This window comes from Dermacentor albipictus, chromosome 2 (genome assembly GCF_038994185.2).
Source record: "Dermacentor albipictus isolate Rhodes 1998 colony chromosome 2, USDA_Dalb.pri_finalv2, whole genome shotgun sequence".
Classification (NCBI taxonomy): Eukaryota; Metazoa; Arthropoda; class Arachnida; order Ixodida; family Ixodidae; genus Dermacentor; species Dermacentor albipictus.
The window spans coordinates 71419053-71442174 of NC_091822.1; the positions used below are offsets into that span (position 1 = coordinate 71419053).

The 23122-nt window shown below is 44.7% G+C and overlaps 1 protein-coding gene, 1 long non-coding RNA gene and 1 other non-coding gene across 6 annotated transcripts in view; 2 read left to right on the plus strand and 1 right to left on the minus strand.

Moving 5' to 3' along the window:
* LOC135908246 (monocarboxylate transporter 12-like) overlaps positions 1 to 23122 on the minus strand; it is a 48155-nt gene that overhangs the window by 23954 nt on the left and 1079 nt on the right. The gene's annotated exons all lie outside the window — the stretch shown is intronic.
* LOC135908248 (uncharacterized) lies at positions 1461 to 23122 on the plus strand. Of its 4 annotated transcripts, XR_011511755.1 has the most exons (6): positions 1461 to 1665; positions 6714 to 6829; positions 13880 to 14024; positions 15483 to 15563; positions 18198 to 18266; positions 22856 to 23122. It is a non-coding gene; the product is annotated as an uncharacterized lncRNA (long non-coding RNA). The 4 variants fall into 4 exon arrangements; XR_011511756.1 differs by lacking the exon at positions 15483 to 15563; XR_011511754.1 differs by lacking the exon at positions 22856 to 23122 and having other exon boundaries at positions 18198 to 18416.
* On the plus strand, positions 20828 to 21013 carry LOC135908267 (U2 spliceosomal RNA). The gene has a single exon (XR_010566266.1). It is a non-coding gene; the product is annotated as a U2 spliceosomal RNA (small nuclear RNA).

Here is a 23122-nt window from a genome sequence, read left to right on the forward strand (position 1 = left end):
TGAAGAGCGCAAATACAGGGGACCGAATGCTTCTACTTCCTCTTCCTTAAATACGTATCCGAATCTTGGAATTACACTGCCTCTGCTCAACCCACCTTTACATCGATTGGAGATTACCTCTAAGATAGGGTGAGGGTGGCGAGGGTGGCGCACGACCGAGTTAGACTACTGGCTAGAGGAGGAGAAGCTTGCTAAACCAACGCCTCCCTTCCCCAGGCTTGCAATTCACGCTTGAAAACCAGCAAGAACATGCAACTCAACCCTAGTGCGTTCAGCACAACGTTGAAACTTCAGGTACTTTGCTGTTTTGTCATTTGTCCTTGCCGAGATTGTAATTATTTAAGCTGTGCGGTACGACCGATTTTTGTATGCTGCTCAAGAAAAGGAAATTGTGACCCCCTCAAAAGGCCATGTCGTCTTGTGGGGACCGGACACGTAGTACTGACAATCCGCAAAGGCGTATGAAGCAAACGTGAAAATGCACTTCATTTGCTGTGTATCGTGTCAACCGAAGCATAGAACTGGAAAAATGGAATATGCGGTGCAAGTATTTTACTCTCCCTTTGCGTGCGTACCGAATTCGGCAGTTCATGTCTCCGCGCATTGCACTTGTTGAGCGAAACGCCACTTCCAAAACAAACCGCGAAATATCTCTCGGTGCAATTTCGACGAAACATTGCAGCGATCCCTACGACGGTACGAATGTGCGACCCACCAGTTGGTCGCACCCGAAAATCGGGGGCTCGGCCAGTGGCGTAGCTAGGTCGTCTGGCACCCGGGGCCCATAGGTCTTCTGTCACCCCCCCTCCCCGGTTGTAGCCGGCGGAAAGAGGGGTGTCTTCAGACGTATATGACCCCCCCCCCCACTGGCCCCTTGCACCCGGGGCCCACGGCCCCCTGGCCCCCCCTGTTGCTACGCCACTGGGCTCGGCACTGTCACTGTGATTTTGCTCGCATGTGATGGAAATCGCACTTCCAATTCGACCAAAACTGAGTCATGTGAAACAGGTTTAGAATTAGGCAAATTAGGCGCAAATACAACGCATCTTTATAAAACTTCGAACACGCTCCAAAGCTCAGCGATAGATACTTCCAACTCGAAAGGCCAAATTTTGCTTCTGTAAAGTGAGCGTAGCGGGTATCGGAAGACGCATGTTTAAATACGTGGCTGTTTCATTCGTGATTATTAGGTGACGCAAAATTTTAAGTAAGCAAAACAATTTTTTTGATCGCGAGGAAAGAACACAGAAACTAGGGCATGCATGACGCGCGTCTAAAATGACCCAAAGCCGAAGCCGTCAAATGCATAGCGCCATTTATCAGTTGTGTTGCATCATGCGCGAAGACGTTGTTGTTGAAGGGTTCTGAGAGTGCTCCGTTACGGGCCACTACAGCCGGATGTTACGTCAATTTACGGGGGGAACTTCTTTCCATGCTATCTGATTGCGTTGGCAATGACCCCCAGCAGCTGTGTGTGGCGGCTTTCGTCTTTGCCCACATCGAGCAAGTGCAGCTCACCGGACTGTGACAAGCACCCGAAGCGTTGCGGTTTGCCTTGCGCCTTTGATTGTGATGTGAGAGATCGGAACGCACTGAGACCGCCAGATGCCAACGAAAGCCAACCAGCGGCGAGTGTTCTCTGTCATTTTTCTCTTTACGTCTCACGTAAGTACATAAACTTTTGTTCGAGTTTACAAAGGGAACGTACTCGGCCCTTCCCGTTTGGCTATATTTTGCGGGACGTTTCTCTACGCAGTTCACAGACGTTTCGTAGGTATGCGCGCTCGGACCCATGAATATGCTCCTGGCAAACAGAAGCCTCAGCAAAGCATCTGAAATTAAAACAAAGCTCTACTGCCAGGAGAAACGCCGTTCTTACTGATCCAATAGGGACGAGCGGCCTCTCGCATGGAAAAATTCGCGGTTATATTCAAGTGAAGAGAAAATAGCAGCGCCAGTGACGGGTTCCTGCAGATGACTGGTCGTCGAAAACATTGACGACAGCTTCAGTATTTTGAAGATTTTCTAGCACTTCAAGTACGTTACCAAAAATAGTTTAAAGTAGTACAATTCCGTGGGGGGCGTCGCACGATGTCACGCGACATAAATTTTCGTACTGGTAAATCAGCTCCATGCACAAATGTTAGAATGCACAACGCTTTTAGCGCTGAAGCAACATATATTCAATGCGTATTCATGTGCATTCGGCTGGAAATTAGAAACACATTGCCTAAATATCAAAGACTATAGATAATGTATTATTTTTCGTGTAATCGTAATTTTCACCCTCGTCACTATTTAAATAGAAGAATGCTGCAAATTTTAAGAAGTAAGATCTATGCTGGGTGTGTTCTTTGGCGAAATCGGGATATTATTACGGGATTTTCTATGTTGTGTCTTGTGTTCTAAGTAAAAAGCGACCTTTCATTTGTATATTTATGTTAGCACTTACAGAAATAAGGACATTTCAAAATCGTTCCTCACAGCGAGTTCCATATCAACCAAAGTTAATCCTTGATTGGCTATTGTAGTATGCACAGAATAATTTTAAGTAGATGCAGCTGCAGTTGCCTTAATTGTTGTAGGTATTTCCTTCTAATAGTAGCAGGCTATTTGTTATTCTTCTGCTTTCTTGCGAAAATAACTTTTTTCTTTACCAAGAAACTCTGGCAGCGTTAAATTAAATATTAATAATTGCAGTGCATTCTTCGAATTATTTAATTAAAAAATTATACATTCGTGCATAGGAGGTGAGTTTAGCTTCTTGTATGAAACAATGTTCTTCCACCTACTGCTCTACTGCTGTTGTCCTGCATATTTTTGTAATTTTGAAACCTGTTTCATTTTAGGTATTGCAGGAGTGGAAACAGCCACAGAAGTAACCGCCTTAACCAGCACTTTATGGGATAGAGAAATCGCAGTGGGAACTTTGATATATCTCCTTAGCAGTTTGTTGTAATTTCTGTGTCCTCATTCATGCACTTACTCATTTTATTATTATTGTAGAGACATAGAGACAAATTACGCAAGGACTAGACATGGCTGGAGGAGACAACAGACACAGGTTTTCTTTGTCCGTGTCTAGAGGTTATACACTGTGGTATAAACTTTTTTAAAACAGGGTTGAAGTGCCTCAGACAGGCTGGCCAACGTTTCGATAGGTGGACCTATCTTCGTCAAAGGCGGCCTCGTCATCCTCGGCGTGTTAGTTTTAAAGGGTTAGTGCAGTGACGTCACGTGCGGGTGTTGTCGCTGGCGGCTGGTTTTAAAGAGAGAGATTACAAGAGGGAATAGGCGTTGTCGTCCGACGTCTGTGAGCCTCATTCTCAAGACGAAGGGACAAGAGCGTGAGAGTGGGCACGCGGGGAGGAAAGAAAAGAAATAGAAGCAGAAAAAAGGGGGAAAAAGGGAAAAAAAAGGGGGGAGCCAGGGCCGTACCAAGACACAACAAAGTGGGGGCGGGTGAAAGAAAAAGAAAGAGAAAAATGAAATCTTTAAGAAATACGGGGGCTTGGGAGCGTGTTGGGGATGCGAAAGGTTAGGAGGTATTCAGGGGAGTCGTTGGCGGCATGTTTTTGAGGCATTAGAACGGCCGGTCAAGCAATAGGTCGAGTAATTTTGAAATAGTTAAGGTGGCGACGAGTAGTCTGCGGTGCAATGTGTGGGGTGACTGAAAGGCAGCGGCATGGTCTTTCAAGGGGCATTGCCCCACGCGCTTAACGTAGGTGTCGTTACGGCGGCATCCAGAAGGCGATACTCCGGGTTGAGGCGCCGAAAAAGGCATATTGACTTCGGAATGTGTTGTCGAGGGGGTTTCAAAAAAAAAGGACTAAAAAAGGGGGGCAGGGGGAAGGGGGGGGCGAAATCGGTATAGCAAACAGGAGGGTGACGTGTGCAGAAGCGGGCGCGGGCAAGTGTACATGGAAGAAGGGGATCGTACACTTGGTGTAGACGTAAAATCCTGAAAGAGTACATTAAATTGAGTAGTAGGCAGGAAATTTTTTTTCCTTTTCCCCTTCTCCCCCTCTCCCCCTTTTTTCCTGCGAAATGAAAGAGTAGGTGAGGTTAAGAATTAAAGTTGGCTGGTGGCCTAATGTGTTTTGTGTATTGGTTGATGATATGAGAGTTTCAGATTTAAGTTACAGCTTTTAAAGATTCTAAGTTGCCGCGTGCCAAATTAATTCCTGTCGGATGTAGGCAATTAAACTTGTGTATGAGGTATGATTCCGTGTACTTCCTTTCGCGAGGGGAACGGAAATTTGTTTGTAGTATATAGAGCCTTGCTTTGTCAAACATATGTCCATGTTCATTAAAGTGGCTGGCTACTGCTTTGGGTAAATTGTGTTTTGTGTCCGCGCGGTGACCATTGAGTCTTGTATTGATTTGTTGTCCGGTCTCACCTATGTATTGTTTGCTACAAGCGGCGCATTCTAGACAGTAGACAGTAGACACAAATCAATACAAGACTCAATGATCACCGCGCGGACACAAAACACAATTTACCCAAAGCAGTAGCCAGCCACTTTAATGAACATGGACATATGTTTGACAAAGCAAGGCTCTATATACTACAAACAAATTTCCGTTCCCCTCGCGAAAGGAAGTACACGGAATCATACCTCATACACAAGTTTAATTGCCTACATCCGACAGGAATTAATTTGGCACGCGGCAACTTAGAATCTTTAAAAGCTGTAACTTAAATCTGAAACTCTCATATCATCAACCAATACACAAAACACATTAGGCCACCAGCCAACTTTAATTCTTAACCTCACCTACTCTTTCATTTCGGAGGAAAAAAGGGGGAGAGGGGGAGAAGGGGAAAAGGAAAAAAAAAATTTCCTGCCTACTACTCAATTTAATGTACTCTTTCAGGATTTTACGTCTACACCAAGTGTACGATCCCCTTCTTCCATGTACACTTGCCCGCGCCCGCTTCTGCACGCGTCACCCTCCTGATTGCTATACCGATTTCGCCCCCCCCTTCCCCCTGCCCCCCTTTTTTAGTCCTTTTTTTTGAAACCCCCTCGACAACACATTCCGAAGTCAATATGCCTTTTTCGGCGCCTCAACCCGGAGTATCGCCTTCTGGATGCCGCCGTAACGACACCTACGTTAAGCGCGTGGGGCAGTGCCCCTTGAAAGACCATGCCGCTGCCTTTCAGTCACCCCACACATTGCACCGCAGACTACTCGTCGCCACCTTAACTATTTCAAAATTACTCGACCTATTGCTTGACCGGCCGTTCTAATGCCTCAAAAACATGCCGCCAACGACTCCCGTGAATACCTCCTAACCTTTCGCATCCCCAACACGCTCCCAAGCCCCCGTATTTCTTAAAGATTTCATTTTTCTCTTTCTTTTTCTTTCACCCGCCCCCCCTTTGTTGTGTCTTGGTAGGGCCCTGGCTCCCCCCCCCCTTTTTTTTCCTTTTTCCCCCTTTTTTCTGCTTCTATTTCTTTTCTTTCCTCCCCGCGTGCCCACTCTCACGCTCTTGTCCCTTCGTCTTGAGAATGAGGCTCACAGACGTCGGACGACAGCGCCTGTTCCCTCTTGTAATCTCTCTCTTTAAAACCAGCCGCCAGCGACAACACCCGCACGTGACGTCACTGCACTAATCCTTTAAAACTAACACGCCGAGGATGACGAGGCCGCCTTTGACGAAGATAGGTCCACCTATCGAAACGTTGGCCAGCCTGTCTGAGGCACTTCAACCCTGTTTTAAAAAAGTTTATACCACAGTGTGCCATTCCATCTGCCAGCCCCTTTCTTGTTAGAGGTTATACAGTTACTCTGTCGTTATCTACCCATAACCCAAAATTTCATGTCAGCTGCGTTAACTAGTTCTCTGTTATTGCAATTTCATTGAGAGAACGTGGAAAGGACAGATGTATACATGAAGATGGAGACTTGAAATGATGAAGAGCCGTAGGAGGAGCATCACTGGCACCAATTTTTCGAGAAGGAGAAGGAGAGAAGTCCTGTTGTAGAAACTTGGCGCCAGCGACATTGCTTGTTCTACTAGCATTTACAGTTAACTGGAAGCAGTATAGCTCTTGCTGAAACATTATGCACTGTGGATAAAAAAATTTGCAGCAATATATGTCAAGAATGCCAAAGTTACATATTCTGATGCTGAAGCAAAAACCGGGTAGAAAAACAAAAATAAGATGTCTCGAAGCACATTGTTATTCTTCACTACCCGCTTGGCCAGTTTCATTCTCAGCTTGCATCTTGTTGCATTAAGGACCATATGAATTCGTTAATTTAATTAGCTTGGTGATCTATTTATGTGAAGATATGCTGAACTTGGGTGATTGCAGCTTAAAATAATGCTGGTTAAAAAAAGACAATGACATATTAAGATGGCAGGTCTGCAGTTGACTAGCAGATCACTTGATAGCATGAGCTCAGGTTCGAACCGAGTTATTAAGATGGCAGGTCTGCAGCTGACTAGCAGATCACTTGAAAGCATGAGCTCAGGTTCTTACCGATTTTCCAGGCACAGCTCGGTTGCACCTTTTTTCCCATCTTTGCTCACATGTTCAGGATCATAAGAGCTGTTTCGTTTTTGGCCGGGTTCTAGTTGTGTTGTAGGACGTGTTTACCTTTATTTGTATTGGCAGCAACGTTGTACAGACAGTTGCTGAATTTTTTTTGTAAATTGCGGCATGGTGGGAGTAATAACACCTTTGCAAATGTGTTGCAGGTACAGCTTGGTGGCTACTGCTCGTGCCTCCTGCCACCATCCTGTTCCGACTACGCCCGCTAGAGGGTTGGCTGCCTTAGTGATAATGCAGGCTGACAGCAGACAGCAAGATGCGGGTAAATACAGTCAATCCAGTTGCATCTTCTTGACTGAAGTGACTTGTTGCCACTGAGCAATGAAGCAATCAACTTGAAAGCACTTCAGACTCTTCGTTATCGGGGCAGGAATGCTCAATTCCATGCATTTTGTCTTAGCCGAAAAGACGCAATATGGATAAAACGTACCACGATGCAGATTTCGAGATTGGTGGGAGGTCACTTGTAAATTTTGTCTTGCTTCACACAAAAACTACTTTAATAAAGCTATACCTGTATAAAACAATAGAATGTACTCTCATGTGTGGTGTTTGGCATAATTTTGCTAGGAATATCTCGATAGTAAGTACACGGATAACATACCTAAAGCTGAGTTTCTTGCCAGTACGCCCTTATCTCTGGGCACTCATGCATAATATATCGTTCACAAACTGTTTCTTGCACACAGCACAAGTCCTAACACTCATATTAGATAAATATACAGCTTTTCCTGGAGCATTTCTCTGAAAACAAAATTATTAGTCCATTTTTCCCGTTTTACGGCCTCTAATACAATGAACAGCTAATAATCAAGGAATCTTATTTTTTATGTAATGCGTGTTTTGATTCTCCTGACGAAAATTTCTATAGCACTCATGATGAGATAACCGGTTTCATTAGTTTGGCCCCTTAATGGCACAAAGTTTGGTGCCTTAAAACAAAATTCAAACAGTGGTTACGCCCTCAAAAAAAAACGTTCTCGCAAGAGGTATTTCGTGAAATGGCAATTTGTCCTATATTTAGGGGCCTCCATATTTTTAATAGAAGTTCCAAGTGGCCGAGCTCCAGGTTGGCACAGTTGGCATGGAATAGTGTACTTACAGGAAAGAGGCATACGGAGGGCCATGTACACTTGAAGTTATGTTAAGGTGCAAATATTGACCCACAATATGCAAAATGACAAGCACACTATCCTATAAGCGGTTTTTCACATTTATTTACACTTATTTATATTTATTTACCCTGAGTCTCATGACTTGTCTGTTTTTATTATCTGCTCTGTGTAGATGGTAAGCTGTAGATTTGTCCTTTGATGAACAATATTTTGGTGTTATAGATATAGCTTCCTTTTTTTTCTTTCAGGTTGCCTCGAAATTTCGCCCTAGTGATGCCATAACTCGAACCCGGCCTCTTACAAACGACGAATATCCAGGTTACATGCGTCAATGTGCGGAGTCAGGAGTTGAGGGCTACCTGGCGCCACGTTTCAGTTATTTCGCAGCTGTGCTTAGGCTGCCATCTATCCGAACAGCATCACCTGCTCTGACCACTTATTGAAAAATGAGCGAATACTGGAGTGCAGTGTCCCCTCAGCCGGAAATTCTATTTATCTTTTAGGATTATTTGCAAGTGCTTCTGCTATTAAATTTAATATGCGTTTTTAGTACCTAGTTTTCAATAGTTCCTTTCTCTTTCAATTTTCAGCGTCAGCTCCTGCTACTACAATTTATATCTGTCTTTATACCGAGTTTTTAGTAGTTCTTTCGTACTTGTACATGCAATTCATAGGTTCTTAAATCTCGTAATGCATAAGCCTAAAGAGTCCACTTATGGTATTGTTACATCCAAGCGCGTAAAAGGGACGCGGGGATCAAGAAGAGAAGGAAAGAGGAGAACGAAGACTGTGCAGTGGCCATTCCTGTTGTTCGTAGGCTGCCGTTCCTGCTCTCGCATGCCTAAATAAACCCCTTTTCCCCGTGTTTGTAACAAGTTGGTGGACAGTGCGGAGTGCACCTCGTAACAACGGAGCCTACGCTGCTAAAACTTCGCCGAAGCCGTCGACTTGCCGGACTTCCTCCACCCTCACCTGACATGCCTGAATACGCCTGCCAAATTCCCGAAGGATCTGACGCCGCTTCAAGGCCAACACCTGGTGTTCCGTGGCAATAATACCGGGTGCACTCACTTTCGGAGGAAAAGCCGGACAAGATGTCGACCAGTGGCTCACGAACTACCGAACGGTGAGCCGGTCTAATGGTTGGAACTCGACCGCACAATTGTCCAATGTCGTGTTTGCCCTCACCGACACAGCGCTCGTCTGGTATGAGAATTACGAAGACACGCTCACTTCATGGGAGCTTTCCGTCGAGGAGCTCAGAGCGTGTTTTGGATAGCGCAAAAAAGAAACGCGCTGAACAGACGCTTTCGTAAAGAGCTCAGATTCCCGGCGAGACCGGTACGATATATATCGAAGTGCTGAAACTGTGTAAAATAGTCAACTCTCAAATGTCTGAAGATGACAAAGTTGGACATTTGTTGAAAGGAATAGCCGAAGACGTCTACAATTTTTGATCGGCAAAGAAAGCTTGGATACCGTGTGTGACGTCATTCGCCACTGCAGGTCCTTTGAGACGCTGAAGATGCATCGGATAATACAAAAGTTTGGTCGCCTGGCTAATGTCACGACGGTGGCAAGTGTAGACCCGAGCTCGTGTGTTGACCTTCCATCCACAATACGGCAGATTGTTCGCGAAGTGTTGCTCCATCAGGAAGAGATGTACCATTGCACACCCGGCATCACTGGCGCGTACTCACCACACGAGATGAGAAACACGGCCGTTTCGACCACATGACAACCCACGGTTCACTCAGCGAACATCGAGTATAGGTCTACCCCTCAAACGAGAGGGACCATGAGCTATCAAGGTCATAACTACGACCAACGCCCACGCCACACGCATGACTTCCGGCGGCCGATGCCTAGCCATGATGAATGTGACCCACCTGCTGTCTATGCAGTCGACAGTAACATACGTGACTACATGGAAGAACATCTAAATTTGCGGCATCTGCCGGTGTGTTTCCAATGCGGTGTCGCGGGCCACATAGCGAGGTTTTGCAATCGTCGCCCAACAATGTGGAATGGTCGATCCGGATCTTCAACAAGGCCCACACCTCCTATGAGGACAACTCAACAGCTGTACACCACATCTTGATCAGCTTGCGTCCCTCCCGGCAACGATTACTGGCAGAGAAGCTTTCGGAGCCGCTCGCCGGCATCTGACAGGAGTTTGACGCCACCGCTATCTTCTCGTGCACCGCGTTTACGTCAATCTGCATCGCTTCAATCGGCTCGTCAATCGGTTACGTCAATCGGCTCGTCTTCACAACCGGAAAACTAGATAACGCGGCTGATGGGGGTGAGGTCACTCGGTACGTGCTATCGACAGAAATGCCCCCTGCAGTTGCTATGATTAAGAACAAAGTGCATGTACTTGTTGATGGTGTTTCTACAATGGCTTTTGTGAATAACAGAGCAACTGTATCCGTAATGAGTCGCGGTTTTAAAGGTCGGTTGGGGCGCAAACTTGTATTTCGATGGGACCAGGCTGCAACGTTTTGTGGAGTGCGTGGCGAGTCGTTGCGCCCTGTTTGTGTGTGCACTGCTGACGTATCCTTGGCTGGTGGAGTTTTCGCGATGGAGGTTGTAGTTATTCCCCGATCGACGCACGAAGTGATTTTGGGCATCGACTTTTTGCGACAGTGTGGTGCGACCGTCGATTGTGGCACGGGGGAAGTTTGCGTCGATGGCCATGTTTCGTCCGGGCTCTTAGAGGAGACTTGCAGTCAAGGTGAACTTTGTGTATCTGCAGATACTGTTGTGCCGGCGTCCACCTCTGTGTGCGTGCCGGTTGTGTGTCACGGTGAAGTTCCAGACAGTTTCGATGCCTCCGTAGAGCCAATGCATCTAAATTGTATGAAGAAGAACGTTTTTGTCCCTCATTGTGAGGTACCCATCGGCAATGGGCGTGCTGGCTTGTGGACGGCCAACTGCTCGGCAGAACCCGTCCTGCTTCCAGACGGCTTCAAACTCGCCTACTTTACAGAATACACGTCTTCGTACTAACAGACCCGCCGTGTGAACCTGCTGGCTTTCGCCACGTCTCAGAGAAAAAGCTTCTGTCTATGATAAACAAGTCACTCAGCACAAGGGAGCGCCATACCTTGGTGGATACGCTTTCTAAGCATCTGTCAGTTTTTGACTTTGCGCAGCCGGACAAAGCGTTCTCGATTCCCGAGTCTCGAACGCACCATACTATCGATACGGGATCTGCGCGCCCAATCAGGCAAAAACCTTATCGTTGTCGCCGAACGAGCGGAAGATAATCGGGGAACAAGTGAGTGACATGGTGAAGAATGGAATAATACAAGAGTCCTAGAGTGCTTGGGCAGCTCCGGTCATACTTGTCAGAAAGAAAGACCGTAACTGGAGATTTTGCGTTGATTATCGAAGATTAAACGCCATTACTAAGAAGGATGTCTACCCCTTGCCCCGGATTGATGATGCAATTGATTGCCTTCATTCGGCTTCTCATTTTTCTTCAGTGGACCTGCGTTCAGGCTATTGGCGAATCCCGATACACCCGGCAGACAAGGAGAAAACAGCCTTCATAACCCCGGATGGATTATTCGAATTCAATGTGATGCCATTTGGGTTGTGCAACTCTCCAGTAACTTTTGAAAGATTCATGGACACCATTCTGCGTGGGTTAAAGTGGAACAACTGTATGTGCTATCTTGGCGACGTTGTTATATTTGGGCGCACATTCAATGAGCACAATACGCACCTGGATATTGTCCTCGAATACATCAAAAACGCTGGCCTGGTTCTGAACTCCAAGAAATGTAACTTTGGTGACCGTCAAACTCTTGTGCTGGGTCATCTTGTTGACAAAGACGGTATCCAGCCTGATCCCCTCCAGACGGCATGTGTCGAGGCATTCAGTGCACCGCAGTCAGTGAAACAACTGCGTAGTTTTTCTGGGTCTTTGCTCTTACTTTCGCCGATTTATTCCTGGTTTTGCTGATGTCGCTTATGCTCTGACAAATCTGCTACATGGGGACGCACGGTTTGAGTGGACACCCGAGTGCGATTCTGCATATCGTCAGCTGACGTTCCTGTTAACCTCCCAACCTATCCTTCGCCACTTCAATCCTACTGCGCCGACAGAAATCCGCAGAGATGCTAATGGAGTTGGTCTGGGTGGCGCCTTGGTGCAACGCTATGACGACCGTCAGCACGTGATTGCTTATGCAAGCCGCTCATTAAGCAAACCTGGACGCAACTACACGGTGACAGAGCAAGAATGCCTCACTGTGATCTTTGCGGTTCAGCAATTTCGCTCGTACTTGTACAGACGCCCATTCCAAGTCGTCACAGACCACCATTCCCTGTGCTGGCTCGTGAACCTTCGTGACCATTGTGATCGCCATGAGCGCTGGGCTTTGAGGTTGCAGGAATATAACTTCACTGTTTCCTACGAGAGTGGCCGAAAACATGCTGACGCTGACTGCCTTTCCCGTATGCCGCTTGCCACAACGGACTGCGACGCAGACGATTTCGATCATCTCATTGCTTCTGTGACACCCGCTTTTCCAGATATCGATGCGTTCAAAACAGAACTACCGACAGACACTAAACTGGAGCCACTCTTTACTTCTGCCCATTCAAGTGCAACAAGCAGCTCCTGTGTGCGTGACGGGCTCCTGTACAAAAGAAACTAATCAAGCACGGGTGCACGCTTCCTTCTACTGGTGCCGGAGCATCTCCGGTCAGCAATACTTAATGCTATGCAGGATGACCCTACCTCCGGTCACTTAGGCACTGTGCGCACCCTTTATCGCATTCAAGAACGCTTTTACTGGCCCCGGATGCGACATTCGGTTGAGTTGTATGTCGCCAGCTGCATAAAGTGCCAACGTCGGAAACGTCCAACTACTGCCCCATCTGCTCTCCTTCAACATGTGCCGCCTTCCAGCTCACCCCTTCGGCAAGCTGGAATTGATCTGTTAGGCCCTTTTCCAAAGTTATCTAAGGGGAACCGCTGGATAATTGTCTGCGCCGACTATTTCACACGCTATTGCGAGACGGCGGCTATACCAGCAGCAACTGCCACCGAAGTGTCGCTTTTCTTATTCCACGCTATTGTTCTGCGACAGGGACCGCCTGCTGTTATCTTAAGCGACCGGGGACGTCAATTCACGGTGGATATCGTCGAAGAGCTTGTGCGTTTATGTAACTCGCACCTCAGGCACTTGACGCCGTATCATCCGCAAACGAACGGCCTCACTGAGCGCCCTAATCGAACAATCACCAATATGCTTTCCATGTATGTTGCCCCGATCACAAGAATTGGGATGAAGTTCTACCGTTTATTACTTACGCCTAAAACACCGCCAAGCACGAGCCAACCGGCTACAGCCCCTTCTTCCATCTATATGCTCGGCCGCCCCGGTATACGCTTGCCACTGTCCTCCCTTTTTACCACCACGACAATCCTACGGTCACCGTTACGCTGTGCCTCGCTCAAGAGGCTCGGAGACTTGCGCGTCTGCGGATTTTGGCATCACAAAAAAAACTCCAAAGCCCGCTATGACGCACGACATCGGCCTGTTACATATCACCCTGGTGATCTCGTTTGGCGTTGGACTCCCACAAGGCAGCGTGGTTTGTGTCAAAAGCTGCTGGCAAACTACGATGGACCGTATGTTGTCATCGACAAAGTCAGCGAAGTTAACTATACTCTCGCGCGCCTCACGAACACTGGTAGAGGTTCTGCTAGGACACAAGTCGCGCATGTCGCACGGTTGAAATCATGCACGCCACGACAAACTAGTTGACTCGCCCAGGGGGCTTTGTCTGCGAGGAAAGGTATGTTACGTCTAAGTGCGTAAAAGGGACGCGGGGATCAAGAATGGAAGGGAAGAGAAGAACGAAGACTGTGCAGCGGCCATTCCTGTTGTTCGTAGCTTGCCGTTCCTGCTCTCGCACGCCTAAATAAACCCCTTTGCCCCGTGCTTGTAACAGTATTTTTTCTTCCTTTAATAATTAATAGCACTGCAATTTTTTCCAGAAATATAACTAAACAAGGGCGCTTGTGCAGGATAAGTTTAAGGGGTAAATTAAGTAGTCGTTTCTAGCGCCCGTTATTCTTGAAAATTCAAGAATATAGAAGCACAACAAAGAAAATATTAAATTAGAGATGCCTTCGTTACCCTCATAAGTCTGTTAATTGTGTGCTTGCCTTTCAGTGAAATGATACAAGTGGCATACAAGGTTTCAGACATGTAACAACATGAAACCTATGAAACTCTGCATTCGCAAGCATGGCAAACAGGTGTGCCACACTAACAAATGCCAAAGGTGCCACAGGTTTCATGCACACATTGGTTATGTGTAAGTATTGCATTTCTCAAACACAAAGTTTACAGCAGTCATTGAATGGTAAATATATATCCTAATTTTTAGAACTGCGGAATTTGTTAGCGTAGCAGTAACGGTACAGATCATGTAAATATTATTTTACAGACTATATTCCCATAGATACACGCGCGTTCTGATGACATGGCACCAACATGTGCTGGCGAGATGAACATCTTTCAGATTTAAAATCAGTTCACAATTTCATATTTCAATGCGGCCTTCCAGGCCTGGTTAGTCTCCTAGAATGAGGATGCTAGAACAGAGTCTATGTAATGAAGGGAAATGAATTAAGCTAGAAAAAAAACACCAAAATATTTTGTTCGTGAAAGTAATGTGGCAATCAGCAAGGTTCTTTTTACATTCATTTCCAAATTTGTGGTATATTTATATGACTGGTTTCATTATGTGAGAACAAATATTTGTTTATTATCACACTGCACTTGGTAGCACCCAATTGCGTGCAATTCTTTTACTGGCTAAAATTTTTTTGTATTATTCGGGTGTTTTAGATTTGGGGCGCCCATCATGTTAAGGGACGCAAACGGTGACATACAAGAGAATTCAAAAAGGTACAAAGGAATGCAAGCAGGGCATGATACTTTCAAGGTGGACACTCGGGTGCGCTATTTCTAACACTCCCTTTCAGCTGCCTGATATAATTTTCTAACACTAGAATACATTGGCACCCACTTATGAAGGGCAAATTCTCCTCGAAACAACTTTCTTTAAATATTTCCGCTTGTGATGTGAAAATGCTGCCATTTATAGAGTTTATGTAGATGGTAAATATGTCATTGTTTTATGTAGCTGCTATACTTCTTTTAATTAAGTCCTGTACAGAGGTAAAATATCTTTGTAGGCACACGCTTATAAAATTTTCACAAAGAACATCGTCTTGTACCTTATTTAGCTTGGTGTAGACCTCAAAATGTCGATATCTATCCGAACAGTATGTACAATTACTGGAATTATGCAAAAAATTAGGAGGCATCCAATTATTTTGAGAGATATCGCAATTTCAAGTATATATCAGTATTCTACATATCTTGAGAACTATGTATGCAAATTTCTTTAGTGTAAGACAATTATAAATGTGCAAGATTATCCTCATCAGCCTGTGAAAAATATTTATTGAAATATACTACCCTTTACTTGCATAGGTCCACTAATTTTACAGGCTGTTTGAATAAACATTGCCAATTTGCAGTCTACAAAGAGCTATGTTCGCTACAGCACAATGGTTTTTTTGTGAAAATTTCGTACTCAGGAAGGTGCCCACAAGAACCATTAAATATTTTGTCGTTGTAAGGGACATAACTCCATAAGTGCAATAGCTAAACACAAACTAATCACATATACGGAATCTGCATCAAGAACTAAATGGCTGAATTTTTTATACCTCTAGTGATACCAATTATTTCTTTCGAGAAGCAGGTCTCGTTGTCTCAAGAGATAACAAAGAGAACATGTCCCTTGCTGCAGTGACCTACAACATGGCAACACAAGATAAAGGCAAGCCCTGTTCTCGAAGTGAATCTGGGCTGTCTTCCTTTGGGCTGGTGGTTAACAGTGAATTTTTCTGCATTTGCCAAAAGTGCAATACAAAAGCTTTTTGGGATGTGCCATTGGTATTGGAACACAAACCGGGGAAAATGTTATCTGAAGCACAGAAGCGACTATCACTTTGTTTGACATTTACATTTTGATTCCATATGATGCTTTTGCACTGAGTATTTCATCGGTGACGGCCTAATTGTGACAAGATGAAAATTTTCGCTATCAAAACTTTATAGTAGTGGCAAGCATTGCAACTACAGTATTCAAGAATTTCTGCTTTGTAAGAACTCATAGACTACCACAAGTTTTCAAATGCACATCCCCATAACCAATGATAGAATAGATTTTTGTTCTGCACAGAATTGATCCCCAAGGCGTACAAAATGTTTTATGGCGAAGTAATATTTGAAACAACACAGCATCCTCCGCTAATATACAGACGAATATTTCAGGGCTTCAATTCTAAGGACTCTTACAAAATAGTATACGTTCAGCACTGATTAGCTTCAATTACGCAATGTCAGCTATGTCATGAAATTATTAAAACTTTAATTATTGTTATCATGTTTAAAAAGACATCGGCAATAGTCACACAGTTCTAATTTCTGTCACTTTTGTAAATATTAGCAAATCATCTTTTTCAGCATGCGATTCTTCGTAATAGGGGCATTCATCGCAGAAAGCGCTAATACATTGCATATAATTATAAAGGTACTAGTAACTCGTACATTTTTTGTCTTCAGTATTTGTTCTGTCTCACAGCTGTTTCTTGAAACCATAAATAATGTAGACGCTTCCTCACATTAGAAATGTATGTTGTAATGAGTGAGTATGCTTTGTTTAAAAATACAGCTGATTGGCCCGATAATTAGGCTATGCGTAATTATACATTGTAACGATGATACTGCTGGACCATCACGACTGTCTTGACGCTAACTCAGAGCTTTGCTCAGAAGAGTTGAACGCCATAGCGATAAAGTAATATTCGTCGAAGGCTTTTACTCATCCTGTAAGAGCAGATTATTCGCCAGGAGTAATATATCCTCAGTAATTACACAAATTAGTGATGTGAGGTGCATAAAGTTTTATGTTGGAAATGTCAAGTTCTGACCTTGCGTGTTTTTATTTTGTTTCCCTTTTGAGCATGGCTCAGACACGTATTCTAAAAACTGTTTATTCATCACTGAGAGCCACGAAAGTTAACTTACGCATAAGTTTGCCGGTTACTAATACGGTAGGCTTAAAGTTTAATTCTTTTATCTTTTACGTTATACCTGTCTACCGAATAGTTTGGTTGTACATTGAAACATATCCACCCAATGCACAGTGGGCACCTAAGTTATGAATATCTGTTCTTGCTGTCTACCTCGCTCTGATGTTTTCCTTTATTAACAATGGTGCAGTGGTATCTCTGCACCTGCAGAACAGTTGCAAAGTGACTAAGGTAAATGTCAACGAGAGGAGAAACATGCAATGCCAAAATTTGTTTGCCATTATCCCATATATCGAAAGGTTAGCTTACCATTAAAACATGTGACAACCTGCTTTGGTGCGAGAGTTGGTTTCGGCGTTAAACGAACTGCATAGCATCGATGCTAGTGTAAACAACAAAGGAAAAAGTCACTCTGGATAGGAGCGGTAGTAGAAGGTTAAGCACAGAAAATGTTTTATTTCACCCAACAATACTTTGGCTTACCATCTGCTCCTGTTGTGTGGGAATGCATAGGTTGGATGGGCAAACTTTGCACCAATGTGACCTTAAGGAGACACCAGAGACCAGTAGAAATTAAGAACGGATATTCACACTTGCCTGCCCATTGTGTATTGTGTATGTGTTTCACTGTAAAGAAGACCACTTTAGTAGATAACCAGAAAGACAAAGACAAAAGAATTTGAAGTTAGACTTATGTGCCGGTCAACCTTCTGTGACCTCCAGTGTGTATAAAAACACTTCTTTCTATATATGTGTGCCAAGCCATAGAGAAGCTTTATGTAAGTCAGTCATGCTCGCTAAGTTAAAGATCAGAACAAAGAAAATCACAAGTACTTTTTATGAATGACATGCAAATGTGGCACCTATTGTAACTTATTCATGTGTTTACTAACGGTAGATAGAGCAGGTATATAAGCTGCTCTTTCAGGATGACTCGTGATATTTACGTTTTCCTTGTTTGTTTGGCTCTTTACGCAACATGTGTGTTCTAATAACAAAGCTGTGTGTGTAGCTGGTTACAGTTTAGTTATCACCTGTCCTCCTTGTACTCACTTGCCCATCATTTATGAGCTGTTTTCTGTAACAAGATATAGCGACATGTGCTAAATATTTTGCTAGCGTGTTTGCTTTATGGCAAGTTCTTTATTACGGCTTATTGAAGTCTTCCAAATTTTAGGTGTCAGCTATCTTACTTAGTCCTGTAAAAATTTTCGCAACATAAATGAAATAGTATAAGTATTGTTCTATTTCTTTGGCAATATTGTCAGTTATGTAATATTATCAGATAATATTGTTAGAATATAGTCAGCTTATGCACTTTTGCACATTTCAAGAAAGAATAAAATCGATGCGCAACTATTTATTCTGTTTTTCAGATCAATTTCATCTGAAGCTAAGAAACATGCACTAGTTGTGGGGAAAAATGCCAATAAGGGTAACACAAGGTGAGACAGCTGTTTTTGCTGTTAAATTGGATTATCTATTGCCAGGCAGTTGCTTACAAAAAGCATTTTGTAATGCATAGATTAAGTAAACTAAGTGGAATATTGTTATTATTGCACTTCATTACCTGCACCCTTTTTTTTGCATCAATGTAGCCCTTTGTTATAAGTACCTTATTTGCTTAGCAGGTTAAATCCTAAGATTTAAATAAAGATATGGCTGTGAGAACAATAAAGAAGGCCTAGCTTAAAGTGTTTGTGACATATAAGACACTTGTGCTTTGGTGAATTGAACTTTTGCTTGAGTTACATAGTGTTTGGGCTGCCATTAGAGTTCTCAGGGGCATTGGAGTGTCATGCATTAAGAATGGCGAGCTTCAAGGCAAAATTGCCACCCACTTACGACTGGGGGACAAGACGCGCATCCCCCACTTTCCGGCACTGCAGCTAGGATGCGTTCGAAGAAGCGGGCTTTTGTGTTGAAAACCGCCTCCATCCACCAGCCCCATCGCCGTTGTGATGAAACGAGTTCGGTGGGCAAACTATGGTGCCGGAGCTCTCCAGCGCGGACCTGATCTGCTACGCATGAGCAGGCTGCCGCGGGAAAGCCGTTTTTTGTTGTTTCCCACACGCCGATCGGGACGCAAGACAGCGAGATACCCACCATGGCTCCGATGCTTCCCGGAACGGCACCCCTCCGATGCCGGCGCCGGGCATCGGAATGTGTGTGCCTATGTGTACGTAAACTGTTCTGCGGGGCGGCGGCAAATTGACAATGAGTAAACGAACGTTCGCGTCACCTTGTATCGCGGGAGGACCGACTGTATAAAAACTGCTGTGGTCCGAATGCTGACACTTCTCTTGAGCAGTCATGTTAGACTGATACACTTCTCTCGTGCAGTCATGTTGGACTGACACTATTTTTCTCAAGTAGTAACCATAGACGGATTTAAATACTGTAAATAAACCCATATTCCTCGTTCTCGGTGAGAAGCAGTTCTTCCCTTCATCAACGTCCTCAGCGTGGATAAGTTGGACGACGGCATGGGCCAGCTACCTTCGAATTCATGCCGGACTCCAATGTTGACAAAGGACCACGAGCGATGGGATTGAGCCCCCAATCCTGACAGCATATAGAGCTGCAAGGTTCATATTTGACGCTTCTTTAAGACTATTTTGCTTGGTTGGCCATTGATTCCAGTTTAATAGTAAATAGCTTATCGTGTGATCATGGTTGTTCTCTGCTGACTGTTACATTTGACGCTTTCAGAAAACACTAACAAAGAGTGCGGAAATATCCACTTTTTGTTGCTTACCTGCCATGCGTTTTCCGGCAAGTTAGCTTTGGATTATTTATTACTTTATGTCATTTTTCCACAACAGTCATTTGGAGAAGTCACTTAGAACTGTCGACAAAAAATTTCCACTCAATTTCAAAAGCGGCCTTAGACGACCAACCAAGAGTCGGACTCGCATGGATTAGTTACTTTATTTGCAAGAGTCCTGCGCCACGCACTAAGGGTAACTTGACAGACAGCTGGGTCATCGGACCATTCAAGAATAATTGCGTGAATACTTCAGCACTGGTCATGTGGCCCTTTATCTTTAGTCGTTCGACTCACCTAAATTGCCAGTGGCCTCTCCCAGTAGTACTCTTGCAACCCTATTGAGAAGGTCCAGGAGACTACCAGACCAGAGTGCGCATAACCATTGTATGAATATCTAAGTAACCACCCTGTATCGAGCACAGATAGTCTTGGGGCTCTCTGCCGAAAGAGAGTTCGGGTGTGTGCCCGAAAGCTTGCCGTATACGTGATGAGAGCAGGCTCTTGGAAAAGAGTAGGGGATACTCTTTATTTCTTCGTCTGAGCTGGATATAGAAAGCTAAAAATGCCGACCATTCTGACCTCTGCCAAAAACTACCGTCTAGAGATTACGTACCTGCTACGTGCGGTGTTTCCTAGAAAGAAGAAACCTATTGCTACCAGTATGAAAAAAATTCAGCGCCCTTCCACTCTGCGAAGGTAGATGACCTGCAAATGTGTATATGCGGGTCCCTTGATCGCAGCGTATACATTGAGGTGAGTCAAACGCCGTGTTCACATAAATGGCAGGCGAGGCACGAACAGTCGCTCCTTCCCGATATCGAGGCTCTGAAGGTGATAAGGCACCGGGAGGCATAAATACCCACGTATTGTTGGAAAACGTGACACGACACCGAATACTGGCACGAAAAACAGACACGCACTTCACAGCGCTCAGAGAATACACTGTTTCACCGTAGCCAAGGCGATCGTTCGGTGGTCGACCTCCGACAGTGCAGTAATGGTTGGGAGGTCATTTGAAAACCATGAGCCGTCATACCACAGAGGCAACATCATTCTGATTCCCCACAAACTCTCTCTGAAACACGGCTGTTGCTGCGGTAAAATATTCTAAGTTTGTGGGATCGGGGCCACATGGAGAGTTCGAATTTCTTTCCGTCTCACGGTCAAGGCGGGCAGCTCGATCACAGAACCGCCACTACGGGACAGCGGAAGGAAAGGATATATGGAGGCACGAACATAGATTTAGCCGACGCGGGTTAAAGTGCAGTATCTGTTCTTGCCAGTTCAATATCTGATATGGGTTGTATTCGGACCTAAGATAGTAAAGTTACTTTTGCAAGTTGGCGGAATGCTTAAGGCCTGTTTCCGCTCCGCCGCGAGTCGGGCCTGTATGGCACTACTTTCGAGATCGGCCCACGCATTGGGAGAAATTCTCTATGTACACGGCTCTTATCCAGAGACACATATTTTTCATCAGAACCTAGACAAATACAGCTTCAATGTAAAAATTAGACTGATCTCATGCACTGTAGGAATCGATGTAAGTGAAGCTTTCTGGTCTATTTGCGTTGATTGACGATATTGCCCATTGGTGTTGATGGGCTACGAGAGTCGTGATGTAATCTTCAATGTCAACAAACAGCGAGATCTGTTTGCTCGAGGCCTTGTTGCGCGCCATTTTTCGGAGCTTGCGGGAAAGTTTACAGTGTCACTCCTTAACCCGAGCGCATCGCAACGCGGCTGAAATGTTCATTTGCTGGACAACCGTTGCGTGTTGTCATTGACGCTGCAGTGATTTAGTGTTGCTTTGTGTCTACACGCAGTGCGTCAGTTGTTGACAAGTACAAATCTGTACGGTGTTTATTTTTCAGAAATAGCAGAAGCATGCCGTATGATACCTTGAAATAAAATTATTACTGTTTGTTGGCAACTGTTGCCATGTCTAGCACCAGTGTTTTTTTTATTGAAGAGAGTCCAAACGAGGCATGCTTTCTGACAGCGCCCTTCCCATCTCCGGTGATCATCTCATGTAGGCAAGATGCCACGACAGAAAAGTGGCTATTATATACCCATTTCGCCGGGGTGTTGGCTTTATACATTTTCTTGTCTCCTCTTACTACTATATTATCTCTGCTCTGCGCTGTTGCTTGTGAGTACAAAAGTAAGCGACGTAGCTTCTGCAATGCTTTTGCGGGGGGCTAACGCATAATTACAGTCGTCCAGAGGGCATTGTATTGATGGCCAGCGAGTTCCATTGGCCTTTTTGTCAACTATCAAAGATTTCCAGGAATCATTGTAGCGATGCCGACGAAGTTCCCGCTAGAAAGGCTCGCACGTGGTTGCCCTGCCTTTCTACCATGTACATTATACACGTTCTCAAATCTCCCTCCGACGTGGCTTGCAAGAAAGCGACAGCAGCAGCAGCAGTGGAGGTTGAGCGCAGATGCACAGAAAGCTTCGCTTTAAAATACAGTAGAGCGCATCTGTGCACACTAACGTGTCCTCCAGAGATGCGATATATTGACAAAGTTAACTTGCAATTTGTATTGTATTACTCTCCTATACTCATCATGCACTCCTGTCGAACCCGTCTCGTGAGGGGAATGCCTCCACACTGGCCTGTGAACAAAGCTCGGTCTTGTAAATGCTCTGCAAATTTCCGGAATCTCATTCTAGCTACACTGATTCACTCAATGTCCTATTCATGCATGGTTTCATATTGTCTTCAAACTAGGAGTTGAAATATTTGAGCAATAAGCTCTACCAGTCGGTATTGCAAATAGTGTATGCTTTGCAATTTGTACCTTGGTTGTCTGTCCTTCCTCACATTCTCCTCCATTTATTTTTCTACACTTCTTTCTGGCCGGTGTCCAGTTGTTTATGAGTTTGTGAGCCAGCAGAACTTTCCTTCCTTACAACTACCAACTTAACAGTTTATTTCGCACAGCGAACTTCGTATATTGACTTGGACGGAAAGGTCTGAGCATTTTGCACGGCTGTTTCTGCAGATATCGTTTAAGCAAAAAAATTGGCGGAGGAGCAGAAGGGATTGGGGTTACTGCCTCAACGAAAGCATTTCGGATGGGGTCAGGGCCTCCCGAATCGCCATACCATTTGTCCATTTTGGGGATTATCTTAAATGGTTCGTCACGACCTTTTCTACGTGAAGCGTTGTTTTTGACATGAAGCTAGACGACAACATTGCGTTGAACGAATTGCGGTGCGCCGAACTTCATGCTGTAATCTGGCCTATTCGTTTTGCAGGATGCCGTTCATCCCAAATGCCGGAGCTGCACAAGTTGTGCCTTGCTGAAAATGATTTGAACATTTTCATTTTTGTTAAATTCTCAATACTTGAAAAGTGTGCGCACTTTTTAGTTCCACGAAATTTGTGCACGATGACACTTAATAACTGTGTGCCACCTAGGTTACTATGGCATAATAGTAAGCAGTGCTTCTGCAACTGGTCTTTAGCCGGACATTCCTAAAACTAGGTTTGGGGGCGGGGGCTCATCAAAATAGTGAAATGGA